Raw genomic sequence first — 22281 nt, 5'->3', positions numbered from 1 at the left:
TGCATAGGTATGGTCACTATCCCCGAAATACTCCCTCACTGACACTTGCATCACTTGTCCAGCTTTATTCCCTAAGATTAGATCCAGTACCGCCCCTTCTCTTGTAGGATCTTTCTACATGCTGGCTGTAAAAGCTCTCCTGGATGCACATGAAGAAAACTGCCTCATTTAAGCCTCTTACACAAGACTATCCGAGTTAATATCGGAAAGTTGAAATCCCCTGCTATTACTACCCTATTATTTTTATGCCTCTCTGAGATTTGCCCACATATCCACTCCTCTGTCTCTCTCCGACTGCTTTGAGGCCTGCAGTGCACTCCCAGCAAAGTGATTGCCCTTTTTTGTTTTTACGTTCTACCCATCTATGCTCATTTGCAGACCTATCTAAGATATCATTGCTCCTTACTGAAGTAATTGACTTCTTGACCAACAGTGCAATGCCACCGCTTCTTTTACACCCCCTTCTGTTGCACCTGAAGTTTCTATGCCCTGGAATATTAAGCTGCCAGTCATGCCCCGACCTCAACCATGTCTCTGTGATCGCAATAATATTATATTCCCATGTGTTAATCAACGCCCTCAATTCATCTGCCTTACTTGTAAGTCTCCTTGCATTAAAGTGTATGCAATCCAGCCTTGCACTATTCGTTTGTGCCTTAACAGGTCTATATTTTCTCTGCCTTCTGGACTGACTTAATTTCCCTTCCATAATTGTCTGTGCATCACCCCCTACTCTACCTCCACAATGTATCCCATACCCCTGCCAAATTAGTTTAAATCCCCCACAACAGCGCTAGCAAATCTCCCTGCAAGGATGTTGGTCCCGTTCCGGCTCAGGTGTTTTCCGTCTAATTTGTATAGGTCGCACCTTCGTCAGAAACAGACCCAGTGATCCAGGAAACTAAAGCCCTCCCTCCTGCACCATATCTTCGGCAATGCATTTATCTGCTGTATCCTCCTAATCTTATACTCACTAGCATGTATCACTGGGACAAATCAAGAGATTACAACCCTTGAGGTCCTGCTCATTAGTCTGCTACCAATATCCCTAAATTTTGTTGCAGGACCTCATTCCTCTTTCGACCCATGTCGCTGATCCCAATGTGAACCACGACTGTTGACTGTATACCCTCCCCCGTCAACTATTGCGTGACAGCCCGAGCACCAAGGAGGCTACATGCCATCCTGAAGTCTCGTGTGCGGCCACAGCAACGCCTATCTGTACCCCTGACGATAGAATCCCCTCATACAGTAGCTCTTCCACTCTTTTTCCACTATTCCCGTGCAGCTGAGCCACGTGTGGTGCCACAGTCTTGGCTCTTGCTGCATTTCCCTGAGCAGCTATCGCCCGCTAGAGCTTGCAAAGCAGAAGATATGTTAGAGAGGGAGATGCACCCAAGAGCTCCTATATTCTCTGCTGCGTTCTTCTACTCTGCCTGATGGTCACTTTCTGCTTGAGCAGTCTTTATCTGTGGTGTTATCACCACACTGTGCGTGCTATCCACGATGATTTCAGCCTCGCAGATTCTCCATATATCCTCAGCTGACGCTCCAGATCCGAAACGCGGATATCGACTCACTGCAGCTGGAGACACTTCTTGCGCACTTGCTGAACCTGGACACTGGGAGTGTCCCTGATTTCTCACCTTGCACAGGAGGAGCACTCCACGCTGCTGAGCTGCCCTTCCATGGCTTACCCTAACTGTACGCCCTTGAGTTGCTCAAACATTAGAAATTATTGCCACTAGGGATCATGATGCCCTAAAAAAAACTACTTACTATAAATATATATAAACTGTAGACCTTCTTTTTCTCTTTACTTTAGTTACTAACCCAGTTATTTATAGATACTCCCCAACAACAGTTACTCACCAACCGATCACCTTGCAGCTTTCCTGTGATTCACTGCTGTACTTATTTTTTTCCAAACTTAAACTCAGTCAGCATGCCCCAACTCCTGAAGAGGTCTGACAGTTCTCCACTCCTGAAGGTAAGTGAAGGCCCCGAGCCTTGTGCTGAATTTATCCACTCACGGTTCTAGCCATTTGTTTGAGGGGCTACAGTAGTTTTAAGGGCTGCAGGGAGATCAATTTGAGAGGACCAGTCAGAGTGCTAGTGAGAATAGCGTAGAGAGAGAGAAAGTAAGAGCGACAGACATAGAGGGATTTAAAAGGGCAGGAAGAGAGACAGTGAGAGTGGCAGGGAGTCAGATAAAGTGGGAGGAGCATGCAGAGAGAGTAGGTGTGAGGGACATGCACAGACAGAATGTGAGAAGGACAGATCGAGAGAGTAAAACTGATAGTGTACGCAGGAGAATCAGAGGGAGAGTGGCAGACAATGTTCATCATTGAGTTTCAGTAGAAGGGTGTAGGAGGTCGAGGATAGAACTGAGAGAGTGGGAGTGGAATGTCGAATTAAAATGACGAGTGGCCAGAAACGCAGGTCACACATGCACAATGGCTGGAGATGTTCAACAAAGCAATCATCCAATTGCTCCACTCCCACTGTCCAGGAGATTCCTTCGTGAGCAACGAAACAGTTACAAATTTGTAAGAAGTGCACGCAAATCTTAGTCACTGGAAGGAGTGTTTTTGGGTTTGGACAGTGCTTGCATGGGGAGTTGATTCGGAAAGTGAGTAGAGTAATTGAAGAGTGCATCATGATTTCTCTAAGAGCGTGGGGATGGGAAGGGAGCAGAACATACCGTTTGTGGTGGACGTAGCTAGACAGGGCAGAAATGGTGAAGGATGCTGCGTTGAATGAACGAGCTGGTGGGGTGGAAGGTGAGTACATGGGTAACCTATCATGGTTCTGTCGGGGAAGGGAATGATGTGAAAACAGTAATGCGGGAAATGTGCTGGACATGGTCGAGAGTCCTGTTAACCACGGTGGAGGGGACTATCGACTGAAGAATACTGAAGACATTTCAGAAGCACCGGTGTGGAAGTTAATGTTGTGAGGACAGAAGGAACGGAGGTGAAAAAACTTTGGAGAATAGAGCAGAGTCTTTCCAGGAAGTGGGGTCGGAGGAAGTATAATCAAAGAAACTGCGGGCATCGATGGGATTAAAATAGATATTTGTGGACATCCAATCCCCTGAAATGGCGGTTCAGACGTCAAGGACAGGAAATTAAGTGTCAGAGACGGACAATGAGAAGACGAATGATGAAGGGGAATGGGGACTAAAAGCATGTTGATGAAATTTTCCAGTCCAGACCTAAATAAGAAAATTGTACGAGCACAGTTACTTATGTGTCAGTAAAAAAATGTGAAGGAGAGATCCTCAGTAGATTGCAAAAATTAATGTTTCACGTATCCTGCACAAAGTAAGCATAACTGGGACCCATACAGGTTTCCATAGCATGCAAAATTTGAGTGAAGAATATCCCATTGTCCCAATGTGTGTATGGATGCTACAAGACGTTTGCTTCCCAGACCAGAGCCGGTGAGGAAGTGAGGAGATCCAGCCGGATTGGAGAAAGAACAAAACAAAATAAGTCGATCCGAAATAGGGCCCTCGGAATTTTCCAGCATGATTTGGTGGAGGGAAACTGGCTGGTGAACGGTCTCGTGCTGTCTGTCAAGTAAAATCCCATCCACTGTGATTTGAAAGACAGCTTGGGTTTATTGGCCTTTGGAGCAGAGAGCGTTAAACTGACAAGTACAGAAATATAAATGGATTTCTGCAGCGCATCTCTGACCAGAGAAGCATGGAAATCTAATGTGTTGTGGGAAAGTCCGCGCTCATTCACTCTGCGGATGCGGATTCAGAGACATTTTGAGGAGAGTTGGTAACAGTCATATAATAGCGAATAAATTCGACTAAGAACTTCAAGCCATTATCTTCAGAAAGTGGGCAGATATCAAAGTGGAGATAGATCAAAGAGTGGGAAAGATCTCTGCTTTAGATGGAGTGCATCTACACCTTCGGAAAAGTTAGGGAAGAGATAACAGAGGCACGATTATATGTTATTTAATAATCATCATAATAGGGAATCGTTCCAGCGGACTGATGCCTGTTGGCAAGATTCCTGTATTTAAACAGAAGATAAAACAAGTTGAAGGGAGAAGGGCAGGTAGAGTGCAAGTGAGAGTGGCGTGGACAGGAAGAAAATGAGAGACACACAGAAAGAAAGTAAGAGGGGCAGGGAGAGAGAGAGAGAGAATGTGAGAGGAGCAAGAGGAGAGAGAGATGCAGGGTAAAGCGAGGGACAGGAAGTGAGAGTGGCAGGGAGAGAGAGAAAGTGGGAGTCACAGGGAGGGAGAGAGGACGTGAAAGGAGGAATGAGAGAGAGAATAAAAGCAAAATACTGCGGATGCTGGAAATCTGAAACAAAAACAAGAAATGCTGGAATCACTCAGCAGGTCTGGCAGCATCTGTGGAAAGAGAAGCAGAGTTAACGTTTCTTCCGAAGAAGGGTCACTGACCCGAAATGTTAACTCAGCTTCTCTTTCCACAGATGCTGCCAGACCTGCTGAGTGATTCCAGCATTTCTTGTTTTTGAATGAGAGAGAGAAGTTGTGAGGGACACGCACAGGGAGAATGTGAGAGGCGCAGATAGAGAGAGGAAATGTGATCGGACGCGCAAGGAGAGTCAAAGAGAGAGTGGCAGGCAGAGTACAAGTCAGAGTGCCATGGACGGACATAAGGTGAGAGGGACAGGCAGAGAGAAAGTGAGAGGTTGAGGGAGATAGAATGAGAGGGCGAGGGAGAGGGAGATACCGTGAGAGGGTGAGGGAGAGAGATAAAGTGACACGTGCAGGGTGATGGGAAGGAAGTGAGAGGAGTAGGGAAAGACAGTGAGAGGGGTGCCACATAATTCCCCTACGGCCGAATATCAAGTCGAGCGGAATTTGGGTTAAAAGAGTCAAACATGGGCGACATAATTCCCTCTAAAAAGGACTAATGGTATTTAAACCATAAATTTCTTCCTTCATTGAGAAAGGTCAGTGTTTTAATCATCTCTCGTTTTGAAGTGAAGCTGTGGAATTTTTTTCTTGATTTGTATATGCCCCTCACAAAGATGGCGGCCGCTGAGGGCAACGAGACCCGCCGAGCAGCCATTGCTAACATGGAGGATCTCCAAGGACAGAAGAGTGAACTAAATTAGCTCTGTTCTCCAACAGCACCACAGGGAGCTAGTAGCAACATAGCTGCAGCAACCAGATTGTCCTGTTTGTTTCAAATAGATATTAAACAAAATTGTCACTTTAGCTTCTGGTAATTTCTTCCTTATATTCTGTCATTCAAGTGGCCCAGTCTTCACATGTGAAAACAGACAAAGGATCTTCACAGGCTATTCTCCATGCTAGTCTGCGCAAATGAGCAACGTCCCGGTACTCCCTCGATAGCATCAACCTTCGAAGTTCCTTCACCGGAAGCGCAGCCACTGCTTCAAGAGAGCCCAGAACCATCTTGTCAAGGGTTGATTGAACATGGAAAATCAATGCTTGACTTCGCAGTGTCACCATCATGCCGCAAATTAATCTATGTAGTGAAAAAGTACTGATTGAGTGTTTCTGAAATACCCTGCTCGGTTGCTTTGAAATGACCTGCAATATGTATTCAGGGTCACTGAGTCCGTACCTGTGGCTGATGATGGAGAAAAATATCGATCTGACCATGACACTGAATTTGAGAAGGTGGGTGAATAATGCCCATCTCCACTCCTACTTCAGCTCATTTGATGCTAAAACCCTAATCCATCCCTTTGTTTTGTTTAATTCTCTCACGGGATGTGACGTCACGGACCAGGCTAGCATTTATTGCCCATCCACTATTGCCCTGGTGAAGGTGTTGGCGAGCTGCACTCTTGGACAGCTGCAGTCCATGTCGAGTATGTATACCCACATTGCTGTTAGGATGCGTGTTCCAAGATTTGGAACCAGCGACAGTGAAGGAACAGCGATATAGTTCTATATTGGGATGACGCATGGCTTGGAGGGGAACTTGAGGCTGAAGATGTTCCCACACATCTGTTGCCCTTGTTGTGCTAGGTGGTAGACGTTCTCGGCTTGGAAGTTGCTTTCGATGGCGCCTTGGTGAGTTGCTGCAGTGCATCTTGTAGATGGGGACAATAGATCACCGTACACCCCAAATCTCAGGCGCCCTTGGGTAAGCAACTGATCATCCGGCAGACTAAATTCCTGGAGAAAATTAATGGACACGGAAAGAGCCCACTTGCCGGATCCCAGTCACCCCAGAAGCACAAGTCGCAAATATAAGCAAACCTCTAGCTTTACAGCAATAGGGCATGCACTCCAAAACTTATAACTTAATGTTGATGTTCTATCAGCCGCCATGTGAAACCTCATTGGAAGTCCTGCCACCCAACATTCGTTTGAAATCATTTCCCTACAAGAAACCATAATTTGAACTGAAGAAGCAGGCCGCTATTACATCAAAGACTTTGACCAACTGTGCTTCTCACCACATGCCATGTACAGCTGTGCCACCTATGTCAAATCTGACGCTGCTGATGCAGCAGACCTATCATCAACCACGTTCTGTGACACAATTCGGCTGTGCAGTGCCCATATTGCAAACGTGTACAGGCCTTCAAGAGCCAGTTGGGAAAAGCAAGTTCTGCCAATACTGCCTCACCGAACCAACTAAGTGGGAGACTTTAACTGCCCCAGACTCACTGACGTATCTTAGTAACAGACACAGATGGTGAACAGCATCTCGAGTGGGCCTCCAGAAACGACCTAACCATAAGACACAACCCCAAGCAATGGGAACATTATCATTCAGCCAGTTGGAGTCGGAAATACTCAACTGAGCAGGGCTGGGTCATTTCCCTTGATGATCATCCTCAAGCATCACATTGCCTAGTGTTGGAAGACTTCGCACATAATCAATACAGGTCATCGCTCATTTATATTGCATTCCAGTCAACAACAATGCAAAGAAGATGTAATGGAAATTCCATAAAGCAGATTGGTAAATATACAACGATTCCTTGAACGGCATCATTGTAGCTAAACGTATCAAAATATACCTAAGTAAGAATTATATAAGAACTTCAGTGTTGCCATTCACGAATTGCTTGCACAGCCATGTCTCGTGGCTACCTATCCATCTAAGTTCCATGCCTTGAAACGAAGGTCGAAGCACTTTTAAAGGAATATAAATCATCTACTGACCCTGATTTCATAGACCACCTCATGGAGTCTCTCAGTGCTGCTCGTCACGCCAGATGGGAGGAAATGACAGCAGGGATAAATTTTACTCCTTGCAATGCTGGAGCCTAATTCGCCACCTTGCAGCAGTCCAAAAATCAGCTGCACTAAATCGCCCATCAGTCACCCCGAACCATGTTGTTGGTCAACCTTTTCATGTAGTGAACATCCCCACTTCTGACCTTACGATGTAGGGAAGGTCATTGATGAAACATTTGAAGATGGTTGGGCCTCGGATACAAACTTGAGCAACTCCTGCAGTCAAGTACTGGGACTGAGATGATTTTTCTCCAACCTTGATGAACCGAACACTTTCCCGCCTACCCTCCCATTTTCCACCATCCATAGACTTCAGTTTATTCAACTCTCTGTTACCCAATGTCCTAACTCACAGCAGTTCTAATTCATCCATTTCTTCATTGTTCGCTGAAAAACATTAGATCCTGGTCCAAAGCATCTCTATTTATAATACTAATCTTTGCGTTCTAATATCTCCACGGACTTGCCACCCATCATCCTAATACCCTCATGCCCTACAAGCCCCCTAGCCACTAACATCATTCAGCATCCTCAATGCCGACCTCCCCAACTCCTGAACACCCCAATTTCTGAAACATCCTGCACGCCTACAACCCATCCTATCTCTGTGACCAGCTCCAACCCGACAACCCACCATATCTCTGATAACTTATCCAGGCCTTGCAACCGTCCCTAACTCTTCTGCCTTCTCGAACCCTTCCAATACTCCATATGACAGCAACTTTCCCAACTCCTAAAATTTTCCATATCTCTGTACCAGCCCCTATAACTCTCCCAACTCCGAAAACCTCTACAGCCTCTGCAACTCTCCTTATATCTGGATCTCCCCAATGCCTACAACCCTCCTAGATCTCTGTGCCTCTCTAATTCTAATTCTTGAGAATCCTGAAAGAAGCCCCACCAGCACCACTATCTAACTCACGGGATGGAAAGGACGAGAGAGAGAGAAAGATGGCAATGGCCAGTCCAGGGAATAGAAGGGAGATACACTCAAAAAGTGCTGCCAAAAAAAATAAATAAATTCACACGGAAAGATTGCCAACATATTTTAAGAAGCTGTTCCTTCTGAGCAGATGTGAGGAACTGAGAATGGAACCAGTGGAGCTGGAGGAGGGACTCTGTCTATTGTTTCCCCGGCTGTCCTGCCAGGGTCGATCTGACTCTTTGTTGCCCTTTGCCACGCTCTTAAGTCATGTGTGTTGCACCCGCCCCCTGTAGTTTATTTGCTGTTGGTCACTACTTGACTGTCACCATGCTGCTCTTTATCATGTGCGATCACCCGTTATTGTATTCGGGTCATAACGCTATCAGTCACTTTTGACCCGCGGTGATCAATATTACATTCATGAAAAGGAATAAATGGCACCCACCACTGGGCTGCTCTCAGTTGCTTGGTTTATTCATTAATTGAATAATTGATGTAACTGGATATTTCACCGTGCTCCTGATCTGCTCCCTGAACTTGGACTGAGTCACCGCATAAATAAATGTATTTGTGCAGCAACTGAAAGACCGCAGCATATATACAAATCTTTGAACCATATGTTCAGATTCGTTGCAATCCCCGGGATCTGAGCCGTAATGATATAATAGACGAAATGTATAACATAAACCAGCCATAGTCGCATGAAGCTGCCCAATTTGGTGAAAACATAAAAAACTGATATTCTTCGACCATCCATCTCTGGGTCACTGCGATTCTCTCCCTTGCTCCGACCCCTCAATCTATTACATATTCCACTAAAATGTGTCCGACTGTCAGAGCATTGAGCAACAGAATTAAAGCGAATGGGAACAATGAGGTTAAAACCGTATCAAACCAGTCAATTCCCATCCATCCAGGATCAGTGTAATAGTTTGACTTTAAAGCACAGAACCATGTTATATTATCGATTATCCATAAAGGTTCATATGCAAAGTAGAAGGGGACGTTTTTTACACGACGCAGAATGCAGGTTGCTGCTAGCTCCAAAGCTACAACTTTCATTGTGCAATGTTTTCTTTTCGGCTTCTGGCAACAAATGGCCAAAAAACGATCACAGGTGAAAGTGACAGTGAACCAGATAGAAAATGCTGTTGCTGCACGAAACAGGACAACGATAACAAAACATACAGTGGTGATGACCAGAAAAGATGCCAGGAAATAATAGAAAAATCACCATCCACAGAATGTTGCCAGTGATAATGTACAGTAGATCCGTCATTGCCATGGCCACCAGGTATCGAGTGGTACAGGTGGAGAGGCTGACATTTCCCTGGGGGAGGATCACACACGCCAGTAAATTAAGTCTAACAGACAGCAGGAAAAATAGACTGGAGGTTACTGACGAAAAATTCTCTGCACCTGACAAAAACAGTCACGGCAGGATATTAGCGCCAAAAGCAGCAGGAATGGAAGTGAGTCAGAGGTTAAAATTGTTAAATCATAACACTGATCCCAATGTACTTCTGACCCGCCAACATTCGGGTTTACTGGAGTCGGGACAGGGTCGGGAAGAGAACTGCTCCTAGGCAGATGGTTGGTAATGAGAATACTTTCATGATCCTGGAAGTCTCTGATTTAATCTGTTTTATAGATGTAATGCTGGCCGCCAAGTTTACCTGTTCATAACCCAAGCCACGCAGAAAGACATCCAAGATTGGCAATCAGAACCATCCGCCACTCTGGGATCAAGCTGGGCCCTCTTTATTGTATCAATCGCAGCATTGGTGGCCATGCAGGATCACCCCCCGCCCCCCGTCCCCCATCCGCAAGGTCGAACGCTCCCCGGGATTGGAGCCCAGCATGGAATCAGACTCCATTACCCGGGACCAGGCCTTCCATCGTGTCTTGGATCAATCATTCCCACACCCTATCTGGCACAACGTCCATTATTGCAGACCCCTCGCCGGTGTTGAGGATCAGAAACTCCCCCTCCCCCTTCTCATTCCCAATCGCGGACTATGCTGCTCAAGAGCTGACTTATCCCTGGGCTAGGGGATTGGCGGCTCAACGATCAGAGATCTCACCTCCTGCAGAGGTTTTTGGACTCTCTCCAGTATCAGACAAAGAATCCCCTACCCGCGGGTAAGGTCTGCTCCAGACTCCTCCCTGCCCAACTGGAAGCCAAGCCCATCATTTGGCTGCTTTCATGGCGAGGAACCCCACAAGCATAAAAGAGGGAGACTGTGGAGTTAGAAATCTGAAACTCCTGTTACCATCTATCTTGCACCCCTGTTAATATCCAGGCTTAACCATTGTCATGGAAACAAAATACTGAAACAACTGTAAATCTGATTAAATTGGAAAATACTGAAAATATTCAAGACGTCATGCAGTGTCTGTGGGGAAACGAACATTGTTAACATTTCATGTGATTTATTTTCCTCAGAACTGGATGAGACTGATGATTATCTGTTTTCAACAATTACACAGCCATGTAAAAGTGTTGGAGGATGTATAATAAAGGTAGCTGTGGATAACGGTGTGATTATTGTAGATATCTGTGGACAGTCAATCCAAAAGGTCACGAAATTGAGGTCTGGAAGGACAGTGTCAGAGATGGACCATTTGAAGTCGAGGGGCAGGTGGAAATTAGCCATTTAAGAATGGGATATGGGGTGAAGAAAGAGAAATGGGAAAGGTCTGACTTTATGTGGAGGACAGGAGTGATTCAATGACAAAGGGAGGGTAGTGCAAGTCCCATGGAACAATGAAATAAACAGAGGATGGGGAAAAGGTGTTGGGTGATTGACGAGTCGACACGGGGTCGCTAAGCGCAGAGAGTCGGGCTGGAATACCATATATGCTTGTTGAGGATGATGCGTTGAATGTGGAGGGTGAAGGGTTGGAACTTGAGGACAAGGAGAACCTTACCTTGATTCCAGAAGGGAGGGGATGGGGTGATGCAGTAACATAGGAAATGGGATGGACATTTGGGATGGGCTGAGGAAAAATACAGACATTTCAGAAGCACTGGTGTGAAAGTAAGCATAATCGGAACTGATGGAGTAGAGGTGGTCAAAATGGGAAAATGGAACGGAGACTTTCCAGGAAGCAGGGTTAGAGGATGTATAATAAAGGTAGCTGTGGATAACGGTGTGATTATTGTAGATATCTGTGGACAGTCAATCCAAAAGGTCACGCAATTGAGGACTGGCAGGACAGTGTCAGAGATGGACCATTTGAAGTCGAGGGGCAGGTGGAAATTAGCCCTTTAAGAATGGGATATGGGGGAAAGAAGGAGAAATGGGAAAGGTCAATCATTGGGTGAAGAACAGGAGTGGTTCAGTGACAAAGGGATGGTAGTGCAAGTTGATAAAATATTCCAGTTCAAGTAAAAAGAAGAATGGCCCACGTTTCCTCCACACAAGCAGTTCATCTAGGGCCAGAACAGCTCCCATAGTAACACCATTTGAGGGTGGAATTCACCAAGGCTCGCACTAGAGATCCTGTGAGGTTTTCATTCCCACACAAGAACCAGTGATGCAGCTTATAGATGGTGCGCAATGCCTCCACTGTACATCGGTGGTGGAGGGAGTGAATGTTTGTCAATGGGGTAACAATCAAGTGGACTGCTTCGCCCTGAATGGCGTTGAACTTCTTGAGTGTTCTTGGAGCTACATCCAACCAGGAAAGTGGTGAATATTCCATCACACTTCTGACCTGTGCCTTGTAGATTGTGGACAGGCTTTGGCGAATCAGGCGGTGAGTTACTCGCCGCAGAATTCCTCGCCTCTGACCTGCTCTTGTAGTTCCGAAGAAGGGTCACTGACCCGAAACGTGAACTCTGCTTCTCTTTCCACAGATGCTGCCAGACCTGCTGAGTGATTCCAGCATTTTTCGTTTTTGATTTAAATGGCAACACCGGTTCAGTTTCTGATCAATGGTAACACCCAGGATATTAATAGTGGCGGATTTAATGATCGAACTGCCATTGAATGTCAATGGGAGATGGTTAGATTCTCTCTTGTTGGAGATCGGCATTGCCTGTCACTTGTGTGGTACAGATATTACTTCCAACTTATCAGTCAAAACCTGGATATTGTCCAGTTCTTGCTGCATTTCTACACGGACTGCTTCAGTATTTGAGGAATCACGAATGGTGCTGATCATTGTGCAATCATCAGTGAATATCCCCACTTCCGACCTTATGATTAAAGGAAGGTCATTGATGAAGCAGCTGAAGATGGTTGGACCTAGGAGACTGCCCTGGGGAACTCCTGCAGTGATGTCCTGGAGCTGAGATGATTGAATCCAAAAACCACAACCATCTTCCTTTGTGGTCTGTGTGACTTCAAGCAGCAGAGAATTTTCCCTCTGATTCCGATTTATTCCATTTTTGCTAATGTTCCTTGATGCCATACTCGGTCAAATGCTGCCTTGATGCCTAGGACAGTCACTGTTGCCTCATCTCTTGAGTTCAGCTCCTTTGTCCATTTTTGCAGCAAGGCTGTAATGAGGTCTGGAGCTAAATGGCAATGACGAAACTTAAATTTTGTGTCACTGAGCAGGTCACTGCAAAGCGAGAGCCACCTTATAGCAATCACGTCAACACCTTCCATCACTTTACTGATGATTGAGAATAGACTGATGGGATGGTAACTGGTAATGCTGGACTTCTCCTACTTTATGTGTGCATAACATGTATGGGCAAAACCTTACCGGGTGGATGCCAGTGTTGAAGATGTACTGGAACAGCTTGGCTAGGCGTGCAGCAGGATCTGGATCATTGGTGTTCAGTTTTATTGCCAGAATAATGTTATGGCCCAAAACCTTTTTAGCATCCAGTGCCTTCAGTCGTTTCTTGATATCACACGCAGTGAATCGAATTGGATGAAGACTGGCATCTGTGATGCTGGGGAGTTCAGGAGGTGGCCGACATGGATCATCAACTCGGCAATTCAGGGTGAAGATTGTTGCAAATGCTCCAGCCTTATTTTAGGACTGACGTGCTGGGCTCCCCGCTCATCTTGCCGGCGGTTATTTGTGGAGCTACCTCCTCTGGTTAGTTGTTTAATTGTCCACCACCATTCACGACTGGATGTGGCAGGACTGCAGAGCTTAGATCTGATCCACTGGTTTTGGGATGCTTAGCTTTGTCTGTCGCATGCAGCTTATGCTGTTTGGCATGCAGGTAGTCCGGGGATGTCGCTTCACGAGGTTGACACCTCATTTTGAGATATGCCTGGTGCTGATCCTGGCGTGGCCGCCTGCACTCTTCCTTGAGCCAGCGTTGGTAAACCGGTTTGATGGGGTTGCAAACTGTGGTTGAGTACAATTCAACTGCTGCTGATGACCCACCGAGCATCATGGATGCCCAGTTTTGCATTGCCATATCTAATCGAAATCTATCCCATTGAGAACAATAGTATTGCCAGATAACACGACGGACGGTATCATCAATGGGAAGATGGAAGTTTGTCTCCATAAGGACGGTGCAGTTTCAGAGAGTCATAGAGTTATCCAGCATAGAAGCAGGCCCTTAGGCCTATCATCTCTGGGCCAGGCACTAAACACCTAGCTATTCTAATCCTATTTTCCGGCACTTGGCCCATAGCCTTGAATGCTGTGGCTTTTCAAGTGCTCATCTGAATACTTCTAAAATGTTGTGAATGTTCCTGCCTCTACCGTCCCTTCAGGCAGTGCGTTCCAGATTCAATTACCCTCTGAGTGAAAACTGTTTTCCTCAAATCCCCTCAAAACTTGCTGCCCCTACCCGTAAATCTATGCCCCCTGGTATTGACCCCTTCGCTAAGGGAAAGCGTTTCTTCCTGTCTAACCTATCAATGCCCCTCATAATTGTGTATACCTCAATCAGGTCACCCCTCAGCCTTCTCTGCTCTAAGGTAAACAACCCTAGCCTATACATTCTCTCTTCATAGCTGAGATGCTCCAGCACAGGCAACATCCTGGGGAATTTGCTCTGCACCCTCACCAGTGCATTCAGATCTATCCAATAGTCTGGTGCCCATAACTGTGCACAGTATTTCAGCCGTGGCCTAACTAGCGTTTTATACAGCTCCATCATAACCTCACTGCTCTTATATTCGATGCCTCGGTTAATAAAGGCAAGTATCCAATGTGGCTTCCTAACCACATTATCTGCCTGTGCTGCTGCCTTCAGTGAACTATGGACAAGTACACCAAAGACCCTCGGTACTTCCTCGGGCCCTACCATCCGTTGCATATTCCCTTACATTGTCAGTCCTCACAAAGGACATCACACTTATTTGGATTAAAATTAATTTTCCACTACTCCGACCATCTTACCAGCACATCTATATCGTCCTGCAATCGAGAGCTTTGCTCCTCACAATTTACGACACCATCAATTTTCCTGTCATCTGCAAACTTACTGATCATACCTTCTATATTCACATCTAAAACATTAATATGCGCTACAAACAGCAAGGGTCCCAGCACTTATCCCTGCGCTCCGCTATTGGTCACAGGCCTCCCCTCACAAAAACAAACCTCAACCATCACCCTCTGCTTTCTGCCACTGAGCCAATTTTGGATCCAATTTGCCAAATTGCCTTGGATTCCATGGGTTCTTACCTTCTTAACCAATCTCCCGTGCGGGCCTAAATCCATCCTTTCTCCACTCCTGTGCATCTGAGACACCCGTGGTGCCACCGACATGACTGGCTGCACTCTCCTGAGGAACCATTGCACACACCAGTATCCAAAATTGAAAAACGATTAGCAAGCAAGATAGACTCAGGGGACTCCTGCACAGCCTGCCTTTATCTCTTAGAATACCTGGCGGTCATCCATTCCCTCTCTGCCTGCATGCTCCTAAACTGCGTTGTGATCACCTCCCTAAACATGCTATCCACATAATCGTCTGCCTTTCGGATGCCCACAGTGATTCCAGCTGCCGCTCGAGTTCTGAAATCCGGAGCAGAAACTTCTGCAGCTGGTGACACTTTTTGCAGATATGTTTGTCTGGGACACATGGTGCGTCATTGCCTCCCACATACTGGACACCTGGCTGAACATGATCTGCTATAATGTAACATTAAAAACTGTGTATTACAATGAGAAGTAAAACATCTTACCAGTTACTCACCAATCAACATGTTCCCTTTTAACAAAGAGAGGGGGGCAGATGCTGGAGGCTGAAAGAAAGAAAGAAAGAAAGAAAGAGAGAAAGAAAGAGAGAAAGAAAGAAAGAAAGAAAGAAAGAAAGAAAGAAAGAAAGAAAGAAAGAAAAAAAGAAAGAAAGAAAGAAAGAAAGAATGAAAGAAAGAAAGAAAAAAGAGAAAAGAAAGAAATAAAGAAAAAAGAAAGAAATAAGCCACTCTCTCCTGCACCAATCTTCCACTTTACAGTCTGAGAGGTCAAAATTGTTTTCTTCTTAATTTACAGCTCCACTCCTTACCGAGTTCCGCTGAAATTGGCAGTGGACATAAACAATGGTGGTCCACAATCACTTGCCTTCTGCCCACAAAACGCTTCCACACGGATATAAATTGCATGTTGGCCTTCAGAGCGAGAGGATTCGAGTACAGGAGCAAGGATGTCTTGCTGCAATTATACAGGCCTTGGTGAGATCACACCTGGAGAATTTTGTGCAGTTTTCCGCCTCGGATATGTGAAAAGAAAAAGATTAGTGAAGACAAATGTGGGTTCCTTACAGTCAGAAACGGAGGAATTTAAAATGGGATACAAAGTAATGGCAGACGAATTAAATACATACTTTGGTTCCATCTTCACAAAGGAGGACACAAAATATCTCTCCAAAATGTTGAGGAACATAGGTTCTAGTGAGAAGGAGGAACTGTATGAAAATCAATATGAGTAGAGAAATGCTATTCGGGAAATTGATGGGGCTCAAGGCTGATAAATCCCAGGGCCTGGTAATCGACATCCCAGACTACATAAGGAAGTGACCCTAGAAATAGTAGATGAATTTCTGGTCATTTTTTTCATAATTCTATAAACCCTGGAAGTTTTCCAACGGATTGTGGGGTAACTAATGTAACCCCACTATTGAAAAAAAGCAGTAGAGAGAAAATAGCAAATTTTAGACCGGTAACTAGTAGAATAGATAAGGGAGAACCAGTGGATGTGGTGTATTTGGACTTTCAGAAGGCTTTCGATAAGGTTCCACATAAGAGATAGCGTGCAAAATTAAAGCAAATGGGATTAGATGTAAGGTACTGACATGGATAGAGAACTGGCTGGCAGACAGGAAACAAAGAGTTGGAATACATGTATCTTTTACCGAGTGGCAGGCAATGACCAGTGGCGTACCGCAGGGATCAATGCCAGGACCCCAGCTAGTCACAATACATATTAATGATGTAGATGTGCGGATTAAATGTAATATATCCAAGTTTGCAGACAGCACAACGCGAGCTGGGAGTGCCAGCTGTGAGGAGGATGCAGAGAAGCTACAGTGTGATTTGGACAAGTTGAGTGAGTGGGCAAATACATGGTCGATGCAGGATAATGTGGATAAATGTGAAGTTATCCGCTTTGGTGGCAAAAACAGAAAGGCAGATTATTATCTGAACGGCGATAGTTTGGGACAGGGGGAGGTGTAGAGCGATCTGGCGCTCCTTGTGCACCTGTCGCTGAAAGTAAGCATGCAGATAAAATAGGCAGTTAAGGATATAAATTGCATGTTGGCCTTCAGAGCGAGAGGATTCGAGTACAGGAGCAAGGATGTCTTGCTGCAATTATACAGGCCTTGGTGAGATCACACCTGGAGAATTTTGTGCAGTTCTGGTCTACTTATCTGAGGAAAGATGTTTTTATGATGGAGGGAGTGCAGGAGACTGATTCCTTGGATGGCAGGACTGACATATGAAAAGAGACTGGGTCGATTAGAATTGTATTCGCCAGAGTCTCGGAGAATGAAAGGGGATCGCACAGAAACCTGCAGAATTCCAGCAGGACTGGACAGACTGGATGCAGGAATAATGCTCCCGATGGCGTGCGAGTGCAGGACCAGAGGTCACAGTCTAAGGACAAGGGGAAAGCTATTTAGGACTCAGATGAGGAGAGCTTTCTTCATCCAGAGAGTAGTGAACCTGTGGGATTCTCTACGACAGAAAGAAGTTGAGGCCAAATCATTAAATATATTCAAGAAATAGTTACATTTAGTTTTTAGGGCAAAAGGGATAAAGGGATTATGGGGAGAAAGCAGGAACAGCGTACTGAGTTTAATTCAACCGCCATGAATGTATTGAATGGCGGTGCAAGCTCGAAGGGCCGAATTGCCTACTCCTGCTTCTATTTCTTTATGATCTATGTTTCTATGGATTACGAGATGGGAATCTGAAGGCAGAGGCGTACCGGTCACCGGCGCCAATATCACTCCAGGATGGATTGCGAGGGTGGGTAGATTAGCACTGCTTATGTCAATAAATCAGCATATGTAAATATTGCTCCTTTTGCTGAGCAGCGGGGGAGGAGGCGGGGCCGCCAGGAGGCTTCACTGCCGCAGGCAATATCAGGCTTGACTTTTCCAGCGTCGAAACCCGCGGCGGACGTTTGCCTGAATCAATTTCCGGCCGCCCCCGCCACAACCTTTGACATCAGGGGGCTTGAAAATTTCAGCCATTTATTCGAGGAAAGTAAATATGTGACACTTCTTATGGTAATCTACAAATCAACAGTGCTTGGAACTTTGAATTCCAGGTTTAACAAACAGACAATAATTGAGCAGACACTGAACAGCAGCACTACAACAAAATCCTTGTCAGTTATAGCTGGAAAGCTCTATCACATTACATTTCCACCTCAGTACACAGATTGCTCAGGCGATAATCACATTCCAAATCAACCTTTCAAACTTCCAGTTTCTCTATGTGACAATTCACGCATTTTCTCATGGTATATTTATTTTGTCTTCGTCCGTCAGTTGTCGGCATCGCTGGCTCGGCCAACATTTATTGCACATTCCGAATTGCCCTGGAAATTCGTGATATAATTGGCGATTTCAGAAGGCATTTCAGAGTCAGCTCCATTGCTGTCGGTCTGGAATCACATGGAGTCCACACCAGGTAAGGATGACAGATTTCCTTCCGTGAAAGACATAATTGATGCAGATGGAGTTTTACACCAATTGAAAATGGTTTAGTGATCGCCATTAGACTAGCTTTTAATTCCAGATTTATTTATTGAATTCACATTTCTCCATCTGCTATCGTGGGATTCGAACCCATGTCCACAGAGCATTAGTCTGGGTACGGAAATACTAGCCCAGTGACATTATCATTGCGCCACTACCTTCATTCAAAGATGTCTTTGATTATGCATCACTGGGGTGATGATATTTTGCCCCTGCACTTACAGAGACCAGTTACAATGACTGATATTATTGAAATATTAACCTTGCAACATCCCTGTTTCCAACTCGCTGTATTTGATGCCGAGCCACTATTTTCCTGATCCAGACAGTGCTCTTTCTCAGGCAGGTGCTTATCCTTTGTAAGGATTCACAGTTTCCCTTGTAATGAATGGAACCTTTCTCTTTTTCTGTGGTACAAATGGAGTTTTGCTGCCCTGTGTATGTTATACTGGCAATAGCGATCCCTTCTTATCCATGTGTCCTCTGAACATTTCTCATTAACGAGGTGGTTATCATCTTAGAGTTGTTGTATACTTCAAACTACTTTAAGAAATAATAATTTAAGAATCATATTTCCCTAGCTAACAAACAATAAAAAACGTCAGCTTCCCTTCAAAGAAATAAAGAATATTACTTTATCACACATCAAGTATATCTAATTAACCCTTTTTTCCAGTACAAGCTTTGTTGGGTTTAGAAGATTCTTTTACTATTATCATATAGCTTTAACCATATGCTGCACTTAACATCAAAAATATTGTGGATACTGTGATACCTGGTATAGGAAACATGGCTCAAAATCCATTCCTCCATGTATTTTTACGTATTAACGCATCATCACGTTGTTACGAAGGTCCTTCTGTTTTTGTGAAGACATTTTTTTGAGACTTTATAGTCAAACTGACTAAATACAAGGTCCGTTGCTTTTCTCAAGAGGGACATCAAGAGAACACTGTGAGGATTTGTTTAACAACAACATTTATTGGCTGTCCCATGATTCAAGTTTAAAATAGAACGTAAACCCTGGTAACTGGGGAAGATTTGTGCAGACAACTGAAAGGTCAGATGATAGACTTGTTGGTTCCGGCTTCACTTTTGAATTACTTGGAGTTTTAAAATAATCAGCTGAAGGACAGATCGCCACCTCAGCCCAGCCTGTTACATCTCTTCAAAAAGGCTGCAGAAAAAGGTGGATAACTTCTAAGCAGAGAAGAGAAATTCCAAGGAACGAGAGAAGACCATAATCCAGCTAAGTGTTCCAGCACCTCGCTATAAGACCCTGAGAATTCCATTGTGCCAATTCATTTCATTTTCTGTCTTTGAAGAAAAGCCTGCTAAATTAATTCACAACACGACCTGCAAAGAACAATTCTAAAAGATCGCAGCAACTCGTCGATGTGGACTTGGAGGCCAGACTGTGAGTAACTTTTGTAGCACAACACATCTCATCTGCTATTTTTTTCAAGAATGAGCACGTATTCAGCACAAGTTTTTTTTTCTTTGTCTGTGACGGAGCTCCAAGCAGAAATCATTTTCCTCTTTCGCTTAGCCAAGTATACGTGTGTGCGTGTGGCTAAGGTAAATAGGGAACTTTGAGATTTCAATCTGTGTGTTCATGCTTCATTTCATTACTGGTTCAGACCTGTTTTATAATGAATTGATGATTTTCTTGTTCATTAAAACAAAAACTGGATAGTGAATTTTATTCTGTGTATGCTTATGATTGATCATATTGGTAAGTGGGAAAAATTAAATACATGTTGTGACCTGTGGAAAACTGGAATAAACGGTGCATTTCTCCCAACACCGTCGTAACAATGGTACTTAAAAAAAGAGACAAAAACACGGAGTCATGCTTTACTGATATCCAGACAGTGAATAATTGAAGTTTTATTTTGGGGATTCACCCTGAATTTTGAGTTAAAATTTTTTCACTTTCTTTACTTGATTGTCCTACCCTCTGTTTGTTCCCAGTGTTTTTAACGATGTTCAGGTCATATCATTAAGCTGAATGCAGAAAGTCGCTTTCACTGAGACACATGTTTCAAAACCTTGAATAAAACATTTCAATCAATCGTGATACATTGTGTGTACACAATCTCCTGAGTCATATTAAGCATTTCATATAGTGTTGCTTTCAGCATGACTGACCATGTGTTATTCATATAGAAGGAGAAAAAGGGTAACTAGAGAAAGGATTGGCCCACTCAAGGACAAAGGAGGAAAGTTATGCATGGAGTCAGAGAAAATGGGTGAGATTCTAAACGAGTACTTTGCATCGGTATTCACCGAGGAGAGGGACATGACGGATGTTGAGGTTAGAGACAGATGTTTGATTACTCTAGGTCAAGTCGGCATAAGGAGGGAGGAAGTGCTGGGTATTCTAAAAGGCATTAAGGTGGACATGTCCCCAGGTCCGGATGGGATCTATCCCAGGTTACTGTGTGAAGTGAGAGAGGAAATAGCTGGGGCCTTAACAGATATCTTTGCAACATCCATAACACGGGTGAGGTCCCGGAGGACTGGAGAATTGCTAATGTTGTCTCCTTGTTTTAGAAGGGTAGCAGGGATAATCCAGGTAATTATAGACCGGTGAGCCTGATGTCAGTCGTAGGGAAGCTGCTGGAGAAGATTCTGAGGGATAGGATCTATTCCCATTTGGAAGAAAATTGGCTTATCAGTGATAGGCAACATGGTTTTGTGCAGGGAAGGTCATGTCTTACCAACTTAATAGAATTCTTTGAGGAAGTGACAAAGTTGATTGATGAGGGAAGGGCTGTAGATGTCATATACATGGACTTCAGTAAGGCGTTTGATAAGGTTCCCCATGTAGGCTGATGGAGAAAGTGAAGGCGCATGGGGTCCAAGGTGTACTAGCTGGATGGATAAAGAACTGGCTGGGCAACATGAGACAGAGAGTAGCAGTGGAAGGGAGTTTCTCAAAATGTAGATGTGTAACGAGTGGTGTTCCACAGGGATCCGTGCTGGGACCACTGTTGTTTGTGATATATATAAATGATTTGGAGGAAAGTATAGGTGGTCTGATTAGCTAGCTTGCAGACGAAACTAAGATTGGTGGAGTAGCAGATGGTGAAAGGGACAGTCAGAGAATACAGCAGAATATAGGTAGATTGGAGAGTTGGGCAGAGAAATGGCAGATGGAGTTCAATCAGGGCAAATGCGAGGTGATGCATTTTGGAAATCCAATTCAAGAGTGAACTATAAAGTAAATGGAAAAGTCCTGGGGAAAATGGATGTCCAGAGAGATTTGGGTGTTCAGGTCCATTGTTCCCTGAAGGTGGCAACGCAGGTCAATAGAGTGGTCAAGAAGGCATGCGGCATGATTTCCTTCATCGGACGGGGTATTGAGTACAAGAGTTGGCAGGTCATGTTACAGTTGTATAGGACTTTGGTTGGGCCACATTTGGAATACTGCGTGCAGTTCTGGTCGCCACATTACCAAAAGGATGTGGATGCTTTGGAGAGGCTGCAGAGGAGGTTCACCAGGATGTTGCCTGGTATGGAGGGCGCTAGCTATGAAGTGAGGTTGAGTAGATTAGGATTTTTTTCATTCGAAAGACGAAGGTTGAGGTGGGACCTGATTGAGGTGTACAAAATCATGAGAGGTATCGACAGGTTGGATAGCAAGAAGCTTTTTCCCAGAGTGGGGGATTCAATTAGTGGGGGACACGAGTTCAAAGTGAAAGGGGAAAAGTTTAGGTGGGATATGCGTGGAAAGTTCTTTACGCAGAGGGTGGTGGGTGCCTGGAACACGTTGCCAGCGGAGGTGGTAGACGCAGGCACGATAGCGTCTTTTAAGATGTATCTAGACAGATACATGAATGGGCAGGAAGTAAAGAGATACAGACCCTCAGAAAATAGGCGACAGGTTTCGATAGGGGATTTGGATCGACGTAGGCTTGGAAGGCCGAAGGGCCTGTTCCTGTGCTGTAATTTTCTTTGTTCTTTGTTCTTTGAGACTAGTCTTCAGTGC

Source organism: Heterodontus francisci, unplaced genomic scaffold (assembly GCF_036365525.1).
Source record: "Heterodontus francisci isolate sHetFra1 unplaced genomic scaffold, sHetFra1.hap1 HAP1_SCAFFOLD_214, whole genome shotgun sequence".
Lineage (NCBI taxonomy): Eukaryota > Metazoa > Chordata > Chondrichthyes > Heterodontiformes > Heterodontidae > Heterodontus > Heterodontus francisci.
The sequence above is the reverse complement of the archived record's forward strand: the minus strand, read 5'-3'. Positions refer to the sequence as shown.